General features: G+C 37.2%; 2 long non-coding RNA genes across 8 annotated transcripts in view; one reads left to right on the plus strand and one right to left on the minus strand.

The window, feature by feature from the left end:
• Window positions 1–21,200, minus strand: part of LOC125692101 (uncharacterized) — a 208,112-nt gene that overhangs the window by 94,993 nt on the left and 91,919 nt on the right. The window contains exon 1 of one of the 5 annotated variants that reach the window (XR_007376451.1): window positions 6,252–6,317. The exons of the other annotated variants lie outside the window; for them this stretch is intronic. This is a non-coding gene — a long non-coding RNA (uncharacterized LOC125692101). Of the gene's footprint in view, window positions 1–6,251; window positions 6,318–21,200 lie in introns of those variants that run through there. 5 annotated transcript variants of the gene reach the window in all.
• LOC125692103 (uncharacterized) lies at window positions 6,473–9,573 on the plus strand. 3 transcript variants are annotated; one of them, XR_007376463.1, is made up of 4 exons: window positions 6,473–6,685; window positions 7,865–8,306; window positions 8,770–8,948; window positions 9,374–9,573. It is a non-coding gene; the product is annotated as an uncharacterized LOC125692103 (long non-coding RNA). The 3 variants fall into 3 exon arrangements; XR_007376461.1 differs by having other exon boundaries at window positions 6,473–6,681; XR_007376462.1 differs by having other exon boundaries at window positions 6,473–6,681; window positions 8,812–8,948.

Consider the following 21,200-nt stretch of genomic DNA (forward strand, 5'->3'; position numbering starts at 1 on the left):
AATTTCAATGGACATTCAAGAACTCTTTTTCTCTGTTCAGGTAGCCCTCAACCCTTGCTTCCATTTAAATGACCTAACTTTACTTTTTTAGTATGTCAAAGGATTAGAATACCACAGCCTCTCCTCCAGTTACATCAGGAAGGAGATAGAGGGAATGGGGAATTCCAGATTAGTAATTACTCTGATCTGCTGCCACTTCTCAACCAAATTTAGGAAAGATTATATTTTTTACTTTTCTGTGTGAACCCTTCACATCCTGAAAAGGTTTTCTTTATCCACCACTTAAGAATGTGATGTATATCTGTTTGGGAACTGCTGAATCACGGCCCGAACCTCTGATTGATCACCTGAGGCAAGCAATGAGTCAGTCAAGGAGCACAGGTGAAGGCAATTCAGCTGTATTGCTGGAAGGGGTGGAGCCTGGCTGCACCTCTCCTAGACCCATTTTAGAGCTGACTACCAGTGGGGAAGGATCTCTTCTGGAGATCCCTCCCCTGGAGTTCTACAGCAAGCCCAGGATACAGGTAAGCATTCTATCTATTCTCTTTTGGTATAACAACTGCTTAGCCCAATGCTCTGGTATATTTCATAATTATAACATCTGTACATTCATTGATTATACAATATCTTAATCCAATACTACCTACAATAAACAAAGAATACCAATAGCCTAAGTTTTTAGGATAACTACTATTGCATTATTTTTACATAAATATTTCTATATGTTTGGCATTACAATTCTAGAGGTTTTCCATAGACCATCTTCTTAGCATAACAGACAACAGAATCTAGGGTCCCCTTCCAGTTTCTCCACTTGTCCAAAAGTGGAACTTTTCTATACAGCCATTGCTGGGTTTGTTATTAGGAGACTAACCAGGGTTTCGGGCTGTCACAGTGTAGGCAGCTGGACTGCCTCACAATGAGCACATGTGGGAGTTATTCAGCATTGTGGTGATGGAACAGTGCATCCATTGGCCTTGAGGAAGAAGGAGCTGAAGGACGAAGACAAGGAACAAAAAGATGGACACCACCTGGAGATGGCCGCCATGGAATGTAACAATGAAGGGCCAATGGTAGGACTGGTGCTGGGCAGCCTGGACTGATACCCACCAATAAGATTCTGACAAGTGGACTCTGGAGGGTATCTAAGATACTATTGAAATTCAATAAAGCCATTTTGCAGCATCCCCCATGTTGGTGTCTGTGGTGCAATGGTCCTAGCAAGGAGAGATTGCAGGTAGAGCAAGAAGAGATCGCTAGCCCCTGCAGTGAGGGATCCTGTAATGGTGGCATGTCTGCAGCAATCCATCTTCACTTTCCTTCATGCACACTACACTCTTGATTTCAACTGCATTTCATTGAAGAGTATCGTATGGAAAGAGAACGTAGACTTTTCTTAGGATTGTTTAAGTAATCTCAACAACTAAGCTACTAAAAATGAGCGAACCCTCTCTTCAAACATGCACTAACTCTACAGTAAGAAAATACAGAAATAATGAAGTTTCTTCTCCTAAATCAAAGGCATACCCAGGCAGCCACTCCTTTAGCAATACTTTTCCAGGGCATTCAGTTTGATTATTTAGCAGTGAAAATACAGCCAACCAAGAGTGTCTCCACTACAAGTTCAGTTCAGCTTGCTTCATAGTTCAGCTCATTTTATGTTAGTAACTGAAGGTCAGAGTCCATTAAGAAACCAAGAGGATGCACTGATAAGACTATAAAACCAGTTTTATGTCACAGCATTTCAGGAAGGACCACAAGAGTTAACCTGAAAATTTTCCAGTGACTTTTTTTCCTGAAATTCCTGGTGACAGCAAGCCCCAAGCTTTTCACACTCTAACAATATAGATGGAATTGATGAAAAATGAACATACAGTGTTCAAACTAAGGACTGTGAAAATACTTCTGCCAAAGATTAAAGCATAGTTGTGTTCTCTTGTAGGACTGAAAATAATTTTTTTTTCCTAGGAAATGGGCTGCCTCAGATGCATCTAAATTTATCTGGAAAACAATGTTCTTTGATGAATGTCTATAGATTCTCATCGTGCAAAGATATGCTATTTTCTTTAAAGCAAAAGATGTTGTTCTTCAAGCATTAGTAAGGACCTGTAGCACAGCTTCTTCTACGTCCAGCAAATCTTTTGAGCTAGTTTCCCATGCAGAATTCTATACCAATTTTCAGTAGGTCAGGAATACAGATAAACAGAAACTTGCAAAAAAGCGATTGGTCGCTTATGAGAATATCTACCTGTATTGCCAAAAAGCACATCTTAAAGGAAAAACCATCTTTGTTTATTTACTGTTTTATTCTCCCCAGAAAGCCTTCTTTTTAATGTGATCATTTAGTGGGGGGAAAAAAAAAAAGGGCTCCCATTGTCTTACAGACAACACAGACTCAGTAACCACATCTGTGAGATGTGCTGACACTTTCTGGGAGGTTAAGGGGAAAAATCTGTAGTGATGAGGACCAATTACCAGATATAAATAAAGTAACAGCTTTAGGTTAAACAGATTCAATGAGAAAATAAGACCAACCATAAAATATCAGATGAAAGGTCTGTCTGCTTTAGTATGCTGTGCTCATAAACAGCAAATGGACGACTCCTAAGGAAAAGTATGAAGAAAAATAGCTTTCAGCTGTTGTTCTGAAATTTCCTGAACTACATTCAGCGTCAGTTTTTAACAGCCTTAAGTCACATTTTTCCTCTATTAATGTATTTAATTAGTCTTGAACACAAGGGAACATTTAGCATTTAATAACAGCCCCTGGCAAGGAATTACATAGCTTAGCTCTGCATTTCACTTACTAACTTGTTTATTCTCAACTTGCAATAAGCAATTTCAATACATTCACAACAGCTTTAAAGAAGCTATGGGTATGATTGTTGGGCTTTTTTGATGCTGTTGCTTATACTTTTTTCCTTTCTTTCAAAGTTCTTAAACTTCATTCCTGTCTCTTGCATTCTCATTCACTGAGCCTCACCTTAGAATCTTTGATCCTAAGTTATCTAATATAACATACTGAGATCATCTGTTTCCTCAGACAAGGAATAGCCTTTTAACAGATTAATTATGAAACTTCTATCATTTGTGCAAAACTTTAACTGTCTGAAACTACTCAGCATCTGCCATTAGATCCATTTAATTGAAGTTCAGCTGTAATTAACTGTTGCTCTAACAACAAGGTTACTTGGAGCAACTAGAGCAGTCTTAGACTCTGGTATTTACCTCTGTTAAACTTTCAGTAGCTAGCAGTATTGACTTTTGACATTCTTTTCCTTGAAGAATAGAGAAAGTCAACTAATTATTTTCATTACTGCTATTTGGCTTTTTTCTCCTCCTAAATCTGTATTCAACTTCTAGATTTAGGATTTGAACTCATAGGTCGTTTTGAGACTCTTCCAATGTAGGATATTCACAGCATCATAGAAATTTATTCCTTCATTCAAGTGAATCAGTCACACAAGTCTCCAGGGAGCTGTTTTCCTCTAATTTTAAATTTGTCTATGCAGCTGTTTAACACTATTCTGGTTATGGTGCAACACTAAATGTTTCAGGATCTCAGGAGATAGTTTTGGGCAGCCCATGTAAAAGCAGTGCTGTCTTTATAATCACAAAAGCAAGTGAGGCAGGACTTCATTTTTAGTACAAAATACACCATACCTTCAAGTCTCACCTTGGTAAGGTTGCTTCATTACTAATATACGAAACACAGTATAGATGTGCTGTAGTGAAGAGCAAAGCCGTACTCCGGCTAGAGGAAACTTTAGTATCACTGCCATCTTAATAGCCTCAGGAAAGATCTGCAGATGACCAAGAGCTGAGTTAAGACCATTGCTATTTAGTGCACCACACAGTTGTAAGTGTGGGAGTAATGGAGGAAAACAACACTCCAGAGGAGAGTAAGTCAAAAAATGAAATCCAGTAGCTGGAAGTTGCACAGCTAAAAAAGGAAATGAAGGAACACTTGACTCTGTAGTAATCGTACTTTTAAGTTTTAAATTCCTCTCTCCATCTCTGACCCCAGAGCCTTTGAAAATCCTAATTTTTCTTCTTAAGATGAAATTGTTCTGAGCTGCTAATCAGTGGCATATAACAGAGCTTTCCCTAAATCAGATGCTTTTGCTTGGCAAATTGGGTTCTCTGTGAAGCAGAAGTACAAATACATTGTTCCCTACTATATTCGTCATCTTAGATCTCCATTATTAATGATTTTCACATGGTTCTCTTCCCACCAGAATAGGTGAGCTTTTACATGGCATCACTCAGATCCTTCTCATCTAAATACCTTATGGTTATTCACCATGTCATTATCCCATATTGTAGCCTCATGCTTTTTTTTTTTTATTATTATCTTTCTGCTTCAACTAGTACAAGCATTTTTGTCACTTCATACCCTCAAATTCCACTTAACTATCAGCATTCTGACTCTTAATCAGGGAGATACTTAATAAAACTGCTCCTAGCACAGATTTCCATGGTACCCCTGGAAAGATTGTTGCTATTCATTGCCTATTTTCAGTGTTTTAGTTAGCTTAAGATACAATACTGAAATCCAATTCAAATTATTTCATATAAGTAATATATCAGCTCAATCATGTCTGTCTGCATTTTGAAAGAGCTTAACTGGCTCTAGAGATTAGATCAGTTCAACTAAAATCAACTTTAACTTACCCTTAATCTCCCAGCTCTCACCACCACCCCACAACTCTAACCCTGGCTCATGGGGCCATAAGGATGTAGGCAAAGGGCAAGAATTTTGAAGTCAAAAGGATTTTGAAGTAAAAAGAATTTTGAAACAAAGGAGAAATCCCTGCTACTCACAATGAAAGTTTGCAGTGGAAATACTATTTCTATTCAAAATGTCTGCAGACATGCACAAATATAAAATATGGCACAGAGTTCAGTCCCCATCTTCCCAACGTCAATTAAGGATTCTCATTACAGTGCAGTGAGAGTGGGATCCTGGCATTTACTTTCTCAAAATGAAGTGAATGCATGCAGTTCCCTTAGCTTTTTATCTGTCACATGTGATTACACTTTCTCCACTTATTCCACACCGATGGAAAAGAAGGCATGGCTGGATTCCCTTGGTGTTACTTCAGTGACTATACCACAGTAAAACTGAAATATTTGGGAAATTGCTTTCAATTCCATCCTTTTATAGATAGCTTGATAGCTATCTATATCACAAACTAACACAAACAGATATGGATGAAGGAATCTATATAATAATTTGTCCTAAATCCAAGGATTTCTTTTAATTTGTATTTAAGTTATATATTAACTGACTTGTGAGGTGAATGGCTATAAAAGATTTTTTTTTCCCCCAACACCACACATCTACTCCATTGCTGAAAATACTCTTTTTCCACTAAATGCTCTTGAACTTCAAGCGTAACTTCAAAACATAACAAAGTAAATGGTCTTCTCTTAAGGTGATGAGTAAGCTAAGTACAGAAGCCCAGTCACATGAAATCTGCCAGCAGCAGGCCACTGAGAGTCACTCACTACTGAATGCTGTTTAATGTGAAGGCTTTTCTTTGGTTTGTCTTAAAGAAAGCCATTTGATTGTTAATTTAAGTGGAATTTCAGGAGTGTGTTTTTGCATCTTAAAGTATCTGCTTTTTCAGTGGCTGCAACTTTACACAAGGAGAGTCTACAGGGACATTTAAACAACTTGAAAATACAGCCTGGGCTGCTTAAGGAATGCTTAATATTTGTAAGTTTAAAAAGTTTAAAAAGCTTAAAAAAAAGCTACTAGTTAAAGCTGTAAGTTTATTCCATAACTAAATACAAGTTACATAAACATAAAAGTAACATAAAAATAAGTCAGTAAATAACCATATCTATGGAAGGCCATTTGCAAATACAAGCTAGGTTACTAAAACATTACAAAAACAACAGTTTCTGTATCATGTAAGTATGATACCATTGACTACCATACTCATAAACTGTAAGATTTAAAAAAATCTAAAAGTTACCTGAAAAAGCTTTATCTCAAAACAAAACATGATTTAGACAGTCGCTCACCCTGTTTATTCAGAAAAATTTGTATTTAGAAGTCTCACAAAGTCTCTACAATATGAAAGACAACTGGTGTACAGTAATGACGCAGTTACTCCATAAGCTTCAAAAATCTGTCCTCATAGCCGTTCAGCTTACAAAGAAGCAGAATTACTTCAGACAGATTCTTGGCAATATCAGACAAATTATTCACAGATAAATCAGCAGAGAAGATCTGAACTCACCCAACTGCCAACTGCTGAAGGGGCTCTGGCCATGCAGTACTCCTTCTAAGAAAGCAGCCATGTCCTGAAGATTCTTTCCCTTCAGTGGCCAGCCCTTATATAAGCCCAGGGTGCCTTCACTCTGAGTCACCCATTTGGGCCACCTGTGGAGCACAGGTGCAAGTAATTTGCCTGTGCTCGCTGGGCCAGCAACAGCCCTTCACCAGGTGTTCAATCACCAGCTCAAGCCCAGATCTAACAGTTCCCCTACAATGGTTCAGAAGAATAAGAACTATAACTGGTCTAAAGATTGTACCAGAACTGTGTAATTGTTACTCCAGGCAACATCAGGTTACTAGGATGAAAATACAAAATTTGAAGAAAAAAGCTCTCCTTTTTTATGTTACAGCGGAGGAAACCAACTAATGGAAATGCAAAGGAATTCAGGCATGTGAGTAAGTAGAAGAGGCAATGGGACAGATGGAAATAAGGCTAAAAGATTGAGAAGAACCCAGGATCTCAGTTTAAGCTGAGGTTTAAAAGGTCTAGAAGTTACCTGAAAGCGTTGAGAATGAAAATAAGAAGAAACTGTTTAATCGAGCAGGGAAAAGAGCAAGAATGGAATGAGAGGAATTAAATGATTCTAGTAGATCCAACAATCCCACAGCTGACTGATAGGAGAGGATACTACGGTTTCTTGTATCTGCAATTTTGACTGGAAGACAGGAACAGACTTTTTTGAAAGGTTACTTCTACTCACAGTTAACATCAGTAAAACTAATTAAGGGAATAAACATTTTGAATAGTTTACCAGAGGGTGTGGTTGACCTTGGAGTCAACTGAACTGAATGTTTTTCCAATAGAAAAGTCATCAGCCCCAAGATAGCAGCTGTGGACGGAGCTCACGCATAGTAAGAAAGTTTAACTCCTTCCCAAGATAAATTCCTGGGTAGCAATCAGCGGATTGAGATATTCAGAAGGACAAATTCATTGTAACTGTTCCTCTTGGCCATTAAAACCTGGAGCAGATATTTTTTAAAAAGGAAGTAACTAATGATAGTGAGCTTGTAGGTGTTTTCTTCAGAGCATTATAAGAAGCACCAAAAAGCTAAAGAGTACTTGGGATGATGTTGTAAACTGCTCTTTAAAAAATATCAGTTAATGCTACCTTCAAATATTCTTGTGACTGTGTTAATGAAAGTACTACCAGTTAGTTAGATTTTAACAATACAAAGTATTACCAAAATATTAACATCTGATGAATACCGAGCACAGCAGAAATCTTCAATTGCTGTAATTACTCACATAAAGACCTCCAGTGCTACTTCCACCCAGATGAAGCATTAAAGCATTTCTCACTTAATTTCATTTGCTTCAGATGATAACTGTCAGCATCTTAATGCATTTATCTTTTGTTCCCAGTTTTAAACTGTTTATTTCCCAAAATTGAAGCCTTATTATTGTTCTCTCCTTTGTTGCTGTTGCTTTGTTTTCTGTGGTTTTCTTTTGTTTGTTTTGTTAAATCTCAAAGCAGCAATAGCTGCAGTGCTACAGAGCACTAAAAATAGAGAGAATGAGGGTTTAAGGAAGATGTTAAAAAAAGCTATGAACATACAAACTTGTTTATTTTGCAGTCTCCATGGACAACCTGTCAGCTACTGACCTTGACGTTTTTTCTCATCTGCAACAACGCTACAGAGTTGAAGACAAAAATTATATTCCTCGCCCCCCCCAAAAAAACATTTATCTCAGCTCCTCCTTCAGTGTCACATACTCCATTTCCCCAACTATTTGGTAACCTTTCACTGGACTTTCCAGTTTGACAGCACCTTTCTTTTACTAGGCAAGCCAAAACAAAATGTAGCACATCAAATCTGACTCACAGATACTCACTAGGATGGAATAAGCAGCCTTATGGCTGCATTCTTCTCATGATATCCTCAAAATATCGTCCCAAAAAACAAGACAACATACATATAATTTTTTTTCCCCACAATTTCTCTTCCCATGGGAAATCAAATGATAAGATCCCACATAATCAATTCGATGGGGAGGAAAAGTTGGCAACAGAAATAGGTTTGTATTTATGCTTTGGTCTTTACCAGATTAATTGTAGTCTGTGATCAATCTTTATTTTAAACCGTGAGAAAATACTTTCAATGTGAATTTGGATAAATGTTTTTCAAAAAGACTTTGCAAAGGCTATTTAAACTACCTTCTGCTTGGATTACCAGAAATCAGGATACTCAGTTTTCCAGCAAAGAGGGGAATGTTTGTGCATGGAGAACCACGTGTGTGAGAGCATGCATGTATTATATGTTCTTGCGTTTGTTCAGACTTTTAAAAAATACCCATTATACCAAGAGATGAGGCATTGTCTTTTATCTAAAATAGTTCATTTCTTTTCATGCTTTCCTGTGAAATTTTCCTCTGAAAGTATAATTGCTTTTTGATTAAAGATGTCTACTAGCATTTTGCTAGAATCTCTGTAATTTGACTGAATACAACATTTCTCTTTGTCATACCTTTTCAATAACAGTAAATCCTCTCCACTGAAAGTAAATGGCTCCTGTATTCACAGTAAAAAAAGCATGCGAGGATTTCTACCTGCTTCTCCACTGCAGAATCTGAATGCCAATGAATTTATAGTGAAGAGTTTATGAAACATAAATCATCCTTGTCCCACGTATTCATGAAGTTGTTGGACTTTGCATCACAGTAAGTCATTTCTCAGTAACACACAAGCTCACCATTTGCCACAAGAAGCTGCTCTACATATCCAGAAACTAGCATCCATTTTGTAAATAGGAGGTGATTGGTGCTGCTCTTCACTATTTATAGTGCATCCTGAAGCTCTTTGGTCAGACCTGAGCTCCTCAGTATCTCAGGGAAATGTCTACTTGCATCCCACTCATTTGCATGGACCTCAGGAGAGGCCATGGTATGGCATTAATGTTCAAATATTTTCAAAGCCAGAAATGCTTCTTCTCAAAGCAGTAAAAGGAGAACAATGAAGCCACAAAAGATGTTTGCTACTGGCAGCTCTTGTAATAATTTTACATATATCATTCTGCACTTAAATATTTAAGAATTAATATGTTTACACTTCTATAATTTAATGAACAATATTTTTGTTGTTGCAGAATGGATGTCATGCCTCAACAGCAAGAAATATGTGACATGCCAGAAGTGGCTGCTGGTCTTCTATAAGATGTCAGAGCAACAAGCTTTTTCTTCAAGGACAACAACATATCTGCCATGGGAGTCTACTTGACACCGGATACAAGAACTGCAGTTTCACTTGCCAGATCACCTCTGAATTCCCCTAGAGAGAAGTAAGAGTCCAAATGATGCAAGGCAGCAGATGTCCCATGAGGAAAAAAAATCTAAAAATCTAATAATTCCAAATTACAAGAATCAAAGTAATCTAAATTCCCGATCTGTTGCCTAATGTGGTTGTCAGAGAAAATCTCAGTGCTCTGAGAATGAGGTACAGAGTTCTTGATGCAATTAAAGACTTTAGGAAGGTGTTAAGCTTTTCTTTTTTTCAGGCTGCTTTTCAAAGTCTGAAGAAGAATCCCAGCTCTAGCAAGATACAGACAGTAAATATTTTCCTATGTTTTTGTAGTTTGAACACCTGTGACTCTAAAACATGTAATAGACAAATCACAAGTTACCATGGCTCTGATGAGCATGGTGTCTTTAGTGAATACACTTCTTTATGCTCACTCGAAGGCCGAACCAAGGTCATTATATCTGAGCAGAGAGAATACATAAGGCTTTTCAGAACTGGAAAACAAATATAATGCAATTAGCTACTGGGGGGAAAAAAAAGACTAAAAAGCTATAAAAAAAAAAAAAACACCCAACCACCACCTAACAAAGGCTTTCTTGACTTACAAGATAGTGAGTTCTAACAAGAAATTAATTCTTTTAGACATCAGAAGCACTGCAGAAAAACATGACAGTTATTTTATGAAGGGGGTTCCCAAAGCCACTCCTCAAATTCCAATTTCTCTTCAAGCTAGTTATCATATACAGTAACTGTTAACAACAAAATAAGATGCAATGTCAGAAAACAAGGTATTTTCTTCATGAACTTTGCATGTTTCTTTGCATTCACATCACCTTCAATGCCAGTTCAGTCTTCAGTTGTGTGCAGAAATATGCATGCAACAACTTGTTTAATTAAATCTTAACAGCTGTTTTTCTTCCTATTCAGTTAATTGCATTCCAGACTTAGGTAATAATCACTTCAGAAGGGGTATTGCTTGACTACCAAAACATACTCTCTATGTCAAAGGCAAACCAACCATGACCACCAAAGCATGCAAGTCAATAATCTACTGCATTTGCAACATCTTCCCTTCCAGGCAACACTTGCTTCTGTGATACACATTTAATAAGTCATTGAATAAAGTACAGAGATGAGCACTGAGGTAAGCATATGAACACAGATCATTCCCAGATTCAGACAAATATTCTCATCTCTAGGCTGTAAACCTACTGTCTTCCAGTTTTGCTTCCTCTTCAGTTGTTTAGTAGTCAGTGGCCCAACTGCAACAGAGGTCTGCCAAATTCAGAGCAGCATCATGGTCCAGAAACACATCAGGAGCTACAGCACTCAGCAAGATACTGTATTTCACAGCAGTTTCACACTTTGTAGATCGGGACTGTTAGCCAGCTGACTATTACATGGACAGTCAGCAGTAATAACAATTTTCTCCCCTCAAATACTGTATTCAGTTCACTTCACTACAAGAAAGACATCAAGGCCCTGGAGCATGTACCGAGGAAAGTAACAAAGCTGTGAAGAGTTTGGAGCACAGGTCTTATGAGGAGCAGCTGAGAAAACTTGGATTGTTTAATCTTGAGAAGAAGAGGCTTAGTGGAGACCTGATTGCTCCCTACAATTCCCTGAAAGGAGGATATGGTGAGGTGGGGGTCAGCCTCTTCTCCCATATAACCAGCGTTATAATGAGAGGTAATGGCCTCAAGTTGTGGCAGGAGAAGTTCAGGTTGGATATTAGAAAAAAATGTCATATCCAAAAGAATTGTCAGGCACTGGAACAAGCTGCACAGGGATGTGGTAGAGTCACTGTCCCTGGCATTCAGGAAACATGTAGATGTGGTACTTAGGGACATGGTTTAATGGGCAATATTGATGGTGATGGATTGACAGCTGGACAAGATGATGTTAGAGATCTTTTCCAACCCTATTGATTCTATGATGGAAATACATAAGACCTGCTACTGAATTATCAGAAAAGAGTATTTATGAGACATTATATCTAACATTAAAATTCTGAGCTGAAGATCCAAGTAGAAAATAATATTTCTCCTATGTTGTGTGGGAATCATATAATTCCTGCAGACATGAATTACAATACACTGCTCATATCTGTTAAAGTTACCTTTTCACACTCCCTACTATTTAGATTTCTTTCTAACCACAAATCACATTTACATCTGATACAAATCACGTTCTGTCATAACAGAGCTGTTTTTCTTGGGACAGTGACACAAAAAGGTACAGAAGGTCTTCAAAAGCCCACTGGCAGTAATTTTGAGTGTATTATAGTAGGAGTCTCAGAGTCTTCCCAACTGTAGAAGTAGATAAAATAATGGATATAAAAAGAATTGCAGTGCCTTTTGGTACTGAAAATACTTGTAATTCTAGCCAATTCAGTATCAGAGCAATATAATTTAAGGCACTGTAGGCCATGACAGACATTAAGCACATGCTTTCTTTACAAACCCCCCTGGCCAATTGCTTGGTGTACCTTCAAAAATAACTAAAATTCAGCTGCAGATGCAGAATACACCCAAAAGTTCAATAATGTTAAACTTTCACAGCATCAAAAAGAAAGAATGGCTGCCATGCCCTTCTTTGAATGGAAATCAAGATAGTAAAAGAAGATGTCTCTTTCAACAAAATAGCACTGATGTATTTTTCGTGGTGGTCCAGCTTTGATACACAGCATAGACTGCAATGAATTTTGCAAATAAAAGCATCAAAGAGAAATGACTGCCCAAGGTCAGTGAGTAATTAAATGGCAATGTTTTCAGTACAAATCTGGGCTCATAGATTCATATAATCAACAAATTCTGGGCCACTCTACTCTTGCCTCAGATAGATCATTACTTTTCTTGTCCTTCTTCTCAAACATCAAGTTGCTCACTAGATGCTGATCTGTTTTCCCAGCAGCTCCTCTGTTATTCACATATTTCTTTAGGAATCATTCACCGCTCCTTGACTCCAGAGCAGAACTAAATATATAACACAGCTTCAGCTGAAACAAGCATCAAAAGTCATCCCTACTCTTGCCAGAACAGGAGCTGACTGCTAATTAGCAGACATTTATTCTTCTGCTATAGTTTGTCCCAGAAGAGCTACATGAAAAAAAGATACTCAACAGAAGCAGGATCTCATGACATCACTGCACTCTCAAGAGTATAGCAAGGCCTTCAGGAACCAGAAGTCAAGAGACTGCAGCTATTTTTCTTTTCTATCTAATGCTATCGCTGTTTATGAAAGTGTGGTTTAGACTGCTAATTGTTGCCAAAGGTGAAGCAAGACATACAAAATAACAACACCTCTGAACCACTTCCAGTCTGTGCTGAACCAGCTCCTGAGCAGGACAGACAGTTGGCTTTGTATGCTGCTTTAGGCTCTCACGTTTCTTTCTCATATCTTTTCTCACTGAGAATATGTTAGTCAATTGACTCAAAGAATGAGAGCTACAAAAAGGAAATAACTTCTGCGGCAAGAGCTGCATATTTTGGTATCTGTTTCCAAAGCACAAGAATGACAGTACTGGAAGAGAATTAGAATTTGATTTATTTCTTAAACTACCTAAAGGTATTTTATTGTTGCTATTACTTTCATCTGAAGTTCCTATGTCTCGTGTTCAGCACTGGTCATTAGCTGTTTCTCTAGACAAATCTTACACAGCAAGCTTTTGCAAGCTTGAGCTTGCACAGACCCCCACCCCACTCACAAACTACAAGCTGTTATTATCTTTGCTGTTGAAATAAGGGTCAGCTCCAACAACGGACTTCACAGCTCAGAACTGTGGCACAGCAGGAACAGGATGATCAGTTTGCATCGTTACACCACCTTGAAGAAAAAAGAGTTTCAGAGTGGTGTTCTCTATCTTCAGGACAGGAAATTGTATTAATCATTTATGTAACAGTGTATGGTTGCCATAGTTGGTAGTTCAGCATTATTTCATTTGCATTTGTTGCCAAATATAAAATAATGTTTCTCCTGTTCTGCACTTGCCTCCCTGCTCATTTTCACTGCTCTGTATTCCTTCCTAATTAAGTATCTGTGGAAACAGTAGAAACACAGCTACTGTTTGATCCTGTGTTATTCTGTACCTGGCCCATAACATGTGGCTTCAAATGCAAAGTATGAAATTTTTCTCTAACCAGGAGGATATCTTCATATCTAGAAAATGAAATGGGCCAAACCCACCGACAAAGCAATCAGGAACTGTTAGAAGATAAAGTTGCCTTTTATTGCCTGGATGTAGGATCAACGAATCAGAATCCTTCAAGTTGGAAGGAACCCTTAAAGGCCATCTGCAACCTTCTGCAATGAACAGGGATGGGGCAGTCACTGCCTTTCTGAGCAAACTGTGCCAGTGTCTCAACACCCTTATTGTAAAAAACTCTTCCTCACGTACTATCTAAATCTCCCTTTTTTGTTGTTGTTGTGAAACCATTTCCCTTTGTCCTGTCACAGAAGAGCCTGCTGAAGAGTCTGTCCCCTTCCTTCGTACAGTCCCCCTTTAGATACAGAAAGGACATAAGAAATATGTGATAAATTAACAAAGCAGATCTTTTCCAGAACTTTTGAAAAGATATATGTTCCAATAGAAATCCTTAAAAAGTAATGATAATTTCTTATGAACCAAAACTATTTTTAATTCACTACACATTTAAAAATTTTACAACTAAAAGGTGTTTCAGTTTATTTTAATTTCCTGCCATTTTCTGTAAATTCAATTCAGAATCATAAAGCCCTACAAATTCAGTGTGAATCTCTCTATGGTTCAGAAATAACAGAGCTTAGCTTTCTTTTGCAGTTTTTCGTTTTTTTTTGTTTTTAAAGTAAGCCAAATTCAAAATGAAACTTCACTGAAAAACAGAGATAAAAATCCACTGAGACACTGCACAGATCTCATCATCCCTGTTTTCTGCTTTTCATCTCAATGCATGGAGAACTGGAGAGAGAGCTGAACAGATGTAAATGAATGGCACAAGAATCAGTTCAAAGAGATTTTCTAGAAGCATTGTGACTGGCTTACATCAGCTTGGAACATACAGACCTTCTGTCTCATCTTCCAGTTGTATTCTAGCACAAGGCAACAGAGGCAGAAGGAGAGTAAGCAAGGGTCAGTTCTTTAAAAATGTCAAAAAAAAAAAAGAAAAAAAAAAGGCCTATGTTGCTAGCTGTGCCAAGTACAAGAGGGAGAATTGCTTCACAGGCAGTATCAGGACACACAAAAGAATCTGAAAATATATTTAGACCATTTGCAATGGAAAGACAAGCATGCATTCAAGCTTCTGATACAAAGGCAGAAACTGCCTATAAGACAAAACACAGAAGACAAGCAGAGAAACCAAGGCAGATGAGTTACTTCAGACAGCCGTGACATTTGTTAGCACGTGCACACAAAGAGCCTTTCCTCTTGCCACTGCTCCTTGCACCCTACACATTTATCTTCTGCCCACTGTCACAAGCCTGAAAACAACACTCCGAGTGTCTACTGACATTGTAGCTAAATGAAACACACAGCTGAGCAGTTTTTACTGTTCTTCTATGCTACACCATGAAGGGAAACAACATGTAATGCTCTTGGAATAAACACCTAAATCACAAATATTTTGTCTGGTTTTGCCATAGGGCTAAAGTAATGCTACATATTCAGTTCAAGAGTGCTAAAAAATGCTGTAGCTAAGAGCCATCTGATTACTTGCACATTTATAAAGAAAAACAAACTTGCCTGCTAATAAAAGAAAGTACAAGGCACAGTTATATATACCAAACAGAAATCAAATGTTACTGTAATGAGCTGGTAAGTCTGAGAAGCACTCTGTTAGCTTTTAGCTGGAGAAATATGGGAGCTGTGAACAGAGTGGTGCTGGTGACATCCATCAGAATGCAGTACATTGAAAAATCTTTTTTAAAGTATCATCTTCTGTAATCCAACACTGCAAACACAATGCTTATTTAAGATTCTCAAATGCTGTGATGTGGGATGATATACAAAAGGCACTATTGAGCAAATAATAACCACAGGACCAACTATTATACATAAAGTGTTGGAGCTCACATTGGAGACTCTGTATATAATTATAATGTTGGGAAATGATATATTTTTCTTCCTAATCATCAGAAAACCCAACTTCTTTGGCCTACTCATTAGCCTATAGGAAATTCATGCCATCAAAAACATGGGGAGCTAAATGATAGTTGATCTTAATTGAATTATTCATATGTAGTAATAATAGTGAGCATTTGCACAGTGTTTCTACTTACATTTTCCAAATAGCTTTATAAATACTAGCTATTTGATTCACAAAACACCCTTTCAAAGGAAGCGATTATGAGGTAAATACATAAACAACACGGTCTGGAGGCATTTTCTCTAACCTGTGTCATGCTTTGACTTCTACACACATCCAACATAAGTCTCTGCTGGAAAATCATTTGGATAATTACTGTGCATTATCATTTAGTGGTTTATTTTTCTAATTTACTGCAGAAGTGAACGTTTTAATAGGTAGCTTGCCTAACCTTATTTGAAAAGACTTTCCTGTAATCTAAAGGATTTGTGTTCAGATAGCATCAAAAGACAAACACTGGGTGAGCTTATGGAAAGTGGTCATTCTTCATCCTGAATGTTGTAACTGTCCTAGCTGCACCATACATTTCTAAGCACAGGCAATTAGACACCACGTTAGCCCTTACTAACAGCCAAAGGAGCTGCTTCTGGTCTTTCTGACAGCACTCAGCCACCAAAATATCTCCATAACATTGTATTTACAGAAGATGATACTGCCAGTTTCTCAATAGAGAAAAAATAGCTTGAATAACATTTAATTAAAATATGGTTTGACTAAAATAGTAAGTTTGGTTGGGGGTGGGAGGAGAGTGGAGATTAATTTCTTCAAAATTAATTTTGCTGTTTTTATAGAGGCTTGCCTTAATGCACAGTAACTACACAGTGAGTTCTGCCCTCAGTGCTTCTATCTATCCACTAGCTGCTTCTTCCTAAAGCCAAGCACCCTTAACTTTTCTCAGCTCTCCTGAGTTGAAGATGTCTGCTTCTGTTAGGGAGGCACTACGCACAAGTCATTGTAAGAGTTATGAAGGCACAATTTGTTCACAGGCTTCCTTACCCACAGAGAGTCAAGTCAACTCCAAAGGAAGGACTAGGGAGAGCTTCCCCAGGGTGTAAAAACAGAAGAACAAACTCAAGACATTTAATTACCCAAAATGTGGCATTGCCTTTCAAGTTGTATGATTATGTACCTCAGTTTAGTTTTGTGATTGACTGAATAATTGTCTTCAAGTAAATATTAATAATTCTGCTTTACTCTGGGCTCAGATGCAAAGACTGATCCCAAAAAGTTCCTTGCATGCTTTGTCAGTTTCTACTGAACTAGCTGGGCTGAAAAAGAACACAGCGCTATCTCAGCCTCTCTAAATCAAAGTGGAGACCCAAATGCCATGACTGAATTTTAAATACTTTCTTTTTCCAAATACTTTCTTTTTCCTGAACAAAAGGATACATACTTAACTAAATCCACTAACTTTTGTTAATGTTTGCAAGTATTCTTCAATATTTTCCATTGACTCCCACAATACCTATAGCAAAATGTCACCATTCTTCTTTCATGACAGAATGTATTTTGTTACACTGTTTGATGTCTTATTGTTATACTATTCCATTTATTGCTTTCTAAAAAAGAAACTGTATTGACATTTAAGGATTACTTTTGACAGGCATAAATTTAAACACTCTCCTGCCTTTTCAAAGTAAATTCTAGTTCTTTTTCCCTTGTCACTTAACGCTGTCTTTAGTTTTCTCTTGCGCCAGCATAAATTTTTTATCCCAAGAGAATGACATTTAGTTATGCAATCAAGGTGTTTCCGGCAAGACTTTGTTTTTCAGATACATGGCAAATTAGAAAATCAAATGAATCAACAAGCCTAGTTATACCAATGAGGAAGTACGTTTTGTCTCTTTTTTTTTTGATGCTCAATTTGTCAGACAAAAAATACAGTTCTCCATTTATAATCTATAGTCCTATCTATTGGAGAACTTCTTACTACTTTTCATTTGCTTTTCATCCACCATATTGCATATTCCTTAGAAGCAGGATCTATGCATTTTACATACAGTGATCATCTTCCTCTGGAAACCTTAAACCTACCTATATTATTCAGTAGTTATCTTCTACATCTAGTGGTTTCTATAATGCTATATCAATTTTTATTTTTTACAAAATCCTATAGGAATGCCTACCATTTTCTGTTAATATTCAAGGAAAATATAAACTGATAAAGTCATATAAACTACCAACTCGTGCAACAACAACAAAAAATGACCTCAGGCATCTGAGTGGTTGAAACAAAAACAATTCTAATAGGAATTCACTATCTGAAGTCCTATCTTCTAACAGAGTGGTTTCTTAGTCTTGTTTATTCTAATCTGTGTTTTACCCCAAGGGGTGGCTCCTTCAAAGATTTCTACAGCAGGCCTGACCTATCCTGTCTGCTTGGCCATTCACCCCTTTCAAGTCTAACACAAGAACAACCATATCAATTATCTCTCAAGATAAAGTTGTCCTAGTCCTTCCTATTTATATTATCAAAAGAAGTATGTTTTCATTTGTTCCTGTTTACTGTTTCATTATTATAGAGATACTCAAAGGGAGTTTTGATTCACAGTTACGTTTGATTAGTTAATCAGATTGTTTTGAAGATATATAAAGGTGTGGAAAATCAGCATGCTAAATATGCACTTATGTTTGATGAATAATTTTGTACTAAAGATCTTTCACAATAAAGAAAAATAATTTTGGAGCACATAATCTTTTGTGTTCTGGACAAGCATAACTTTTTTAAGAGCTGCTCTTCAATGCAGAAGCCTGAGTCTACCCTGGATTTCTAAGTTAATAAGAGCTTTCCATTCTGAGAACATAGCAGGTTCCCAGTAATAACAATATATAAAACCTGTCTAAACTAAAGGTAAGTCATTATTAATAGCTTGTTGGTGTTGGCTCAGATATACTGGGGTTTAATGGGATATTAAAGGACAACGTAAATCTGAGTTGGTGAAAAACTGATCAGCTTTTATGGTAAAATGTCTTCTCCTATTCTAAAATTATAATTTCCCAAAAGAGTAATCGTTTTTAAACGTGATTTCTTTAATTCTTCTCTGGTATTTAACAGAACGGCCACATCAGTGCTTTCTCTTTTGTTGTTCTCTGTTACTACATCTAAATGTTTCAGAAATCCTTCAAAGTCCTTCCTTTACTGTACAGTCCTTACCTGTGACCAGATATTAAATATTCGTGTCATACGGATATAATATACCCTTCCACCAACAGCTACCACATATGTTTATTCTTGGGTCAATTTACAACAACAAAGAGGATGTCATTAAAAAGAAATAACCTGAGTATATGCAACATGATCCTGGAGCCCCTCCTAGCACTTGGGTTCAGGACGTGGTCCAATCACATCCAGATACGTCCGAAGTGATTCGAATTAATGTGATTTAAACACAATGCATTTTCCTGGGAACAACTAACCAACATGTAAGAATCCACAAGAATAAAAGAAATCAAAGAAATAAATATGCATAAAAATAAAAAATAACGATATGTAGAACAAGAGGTCAAAAACTCTTAGGATACCATATGCATTTACTGTAACATAAGGATTAAAGACAGTTAAACACTGGAAAAAAATGAGAGCTGGTACTGTTTAAGGACCAACAGTAAACTTCCTACTCACCTGGAACTACAGAAGCCTCTTTGATTAGATGAAAAAATAGTAGGGACATTACTCTATATAAAACTCTCAGTGACTAATGAAAACCATCTTCACTGCAATGGGAATTCAAGAGAGTATTTTACTTCATTTTTTCCTTTCTCTTAAAAGTTGAAGAATTTTATCTCTAAATGTAGTTCTACAATTTTGTGATGACCAAGAAATACCCTATATAGTTTTTGGATTTTTGCACTTTCCAAACTTAACATCATAAAACAGAAAGGGTTTCCACTTGACTGATGGCTAGTGAAGTCAGTAGTAAAGATAAACAAGCTTAAAAAGATATGCATACACTAGGGCAAATTTCCACAGGATTTTGAGCTAACGTTGGTAATTATTTCTAATGATACATTTTACATCTATCTGGCAGTATATAGTTCCATCACAGACAAAAGATGCAGAGCTCATTCTGCCAAAAAAAGATTCTTTCAGTTCTCTGGGGTGGGAGATGGTTTCTGAATTAGCTGGTAAATCATACTAGTGAAGAGTCTTGAAAAACACAAAGCCTGTGGGACAGAGAACATTCTGGCAAGAAAGAGGCTGGCAGAAAGGTGACAACACGAATTAATTAGCATATCAATATGAATTTGTCAGTCACGTAAACCTGGAATACCAGGTTGCACTTCACTTAAGAAAGAACAGTTTGCTCTTTTCAGATAAGACATGACAGCAGAAAAGAATACAGTTGATTGCTGAAGATTGATGGCATTTGGGATAAGGGAGATGTACCTGGATAAAGAAAGTCTTTAAGTGAAATATGCTATTTTCTGGCCAGGGTATCAAACTGCGATTTTCTGACCCTAAGGCTTGACCGCTTGTAAAGAGACAGTAGAAAATGAACAGTATGCCAAGAAGTCAGCATGCACTGTACAGCCACAAGAAATTTTAATATGTATTTTGGTCCTGAATCAAGGGAAAAACATAAACATAGAGCTTGAGATGACTTTTTTTTTTCCCTAAGTGGAAATTGCATCAGTTCAGAATTTAAAAAGTTCACCCAACTAAATACTTTGCCACATTTCACAAAAGCAACCATTTCAGCAGTCTGCAAGTCAAACTCTTTCATTACATTGGGCTGAAGTTTGGAAACGTGTAAGGCATCTAAAGTCTGTGGTAATGGAGGCTGCAGAAAATCCTGCCAGAGTCTAAACACAGGTAAAACAGCCGTATTTTTAGGTGTCCCAATGGAATACAGACAAAATGCATTGTTAGACAAGCGTTAATCTGCAGGCACAGGCAGTTCTTTTTCCAGTCCTTTCACTCAACCTCCATAAACCACTTTGCTTCAACTTCCATTTATCTCCAGTATTCCCCTTCCAATCTCCTGTTTCCTTTCTTCTTATTGATTTCTCTTTTTCCATTTTGTCCTTCCCTTGGATTTTGATTCTCTCCAGTTTTTATTTTTCTTTTTGTTCAGAATGGCAGCTGATTTTACCCGTTGTCCTTGTCCCCTCATCTCCAGGCTCCACTGCTCTTTGCCTTGCTTTCTTGGGCATCACGTATAGAACCCCAGAAAGAAACAAGAGATGTGTCAAAAACACTGTTTAACAGCAGGGAACACAGACTCTTCCCTCTGGGATACTGATACTCATTAGGGCGTTGCCAGAACGCACCTGAAATATACATGTTAGCCCAGGATTTCCTTATCTCTGTCATTCATTTAAAGAAAATAGTGCATGCTGTATAGCGATGGTGATGAAGAGTCTTTTCTCTGCCAGAATCATCTGTAAAAAAATCCATTATATACCACTGAACACAAGTCAAACACAAGAAATTAGTTTCTTCAGCCTGCAAATGCTAGCTCTACACATATTGCTATCACTACAAATCCTGCTTGACAAAATCAAATTATCCGAACAATTTAGTGAGACAACAAACATTTTATCAACATCCAC

The sequence above is a fragment of the Lagopus muta genome, chromosome 4 (genome assembly GCF_023343835.1).
Source record: "Lagopus muta isolate bLagMut1 chromosome 4, bLagMut1 primary, whole genome shotgun sequence".
Classification (NCBI taxonomy): domain Eukaryota; kingdom Metazoa; phylum Chordata; class Aves; order Galliformes; family Phasianidae; genus Lagopus; species Lagopus muta.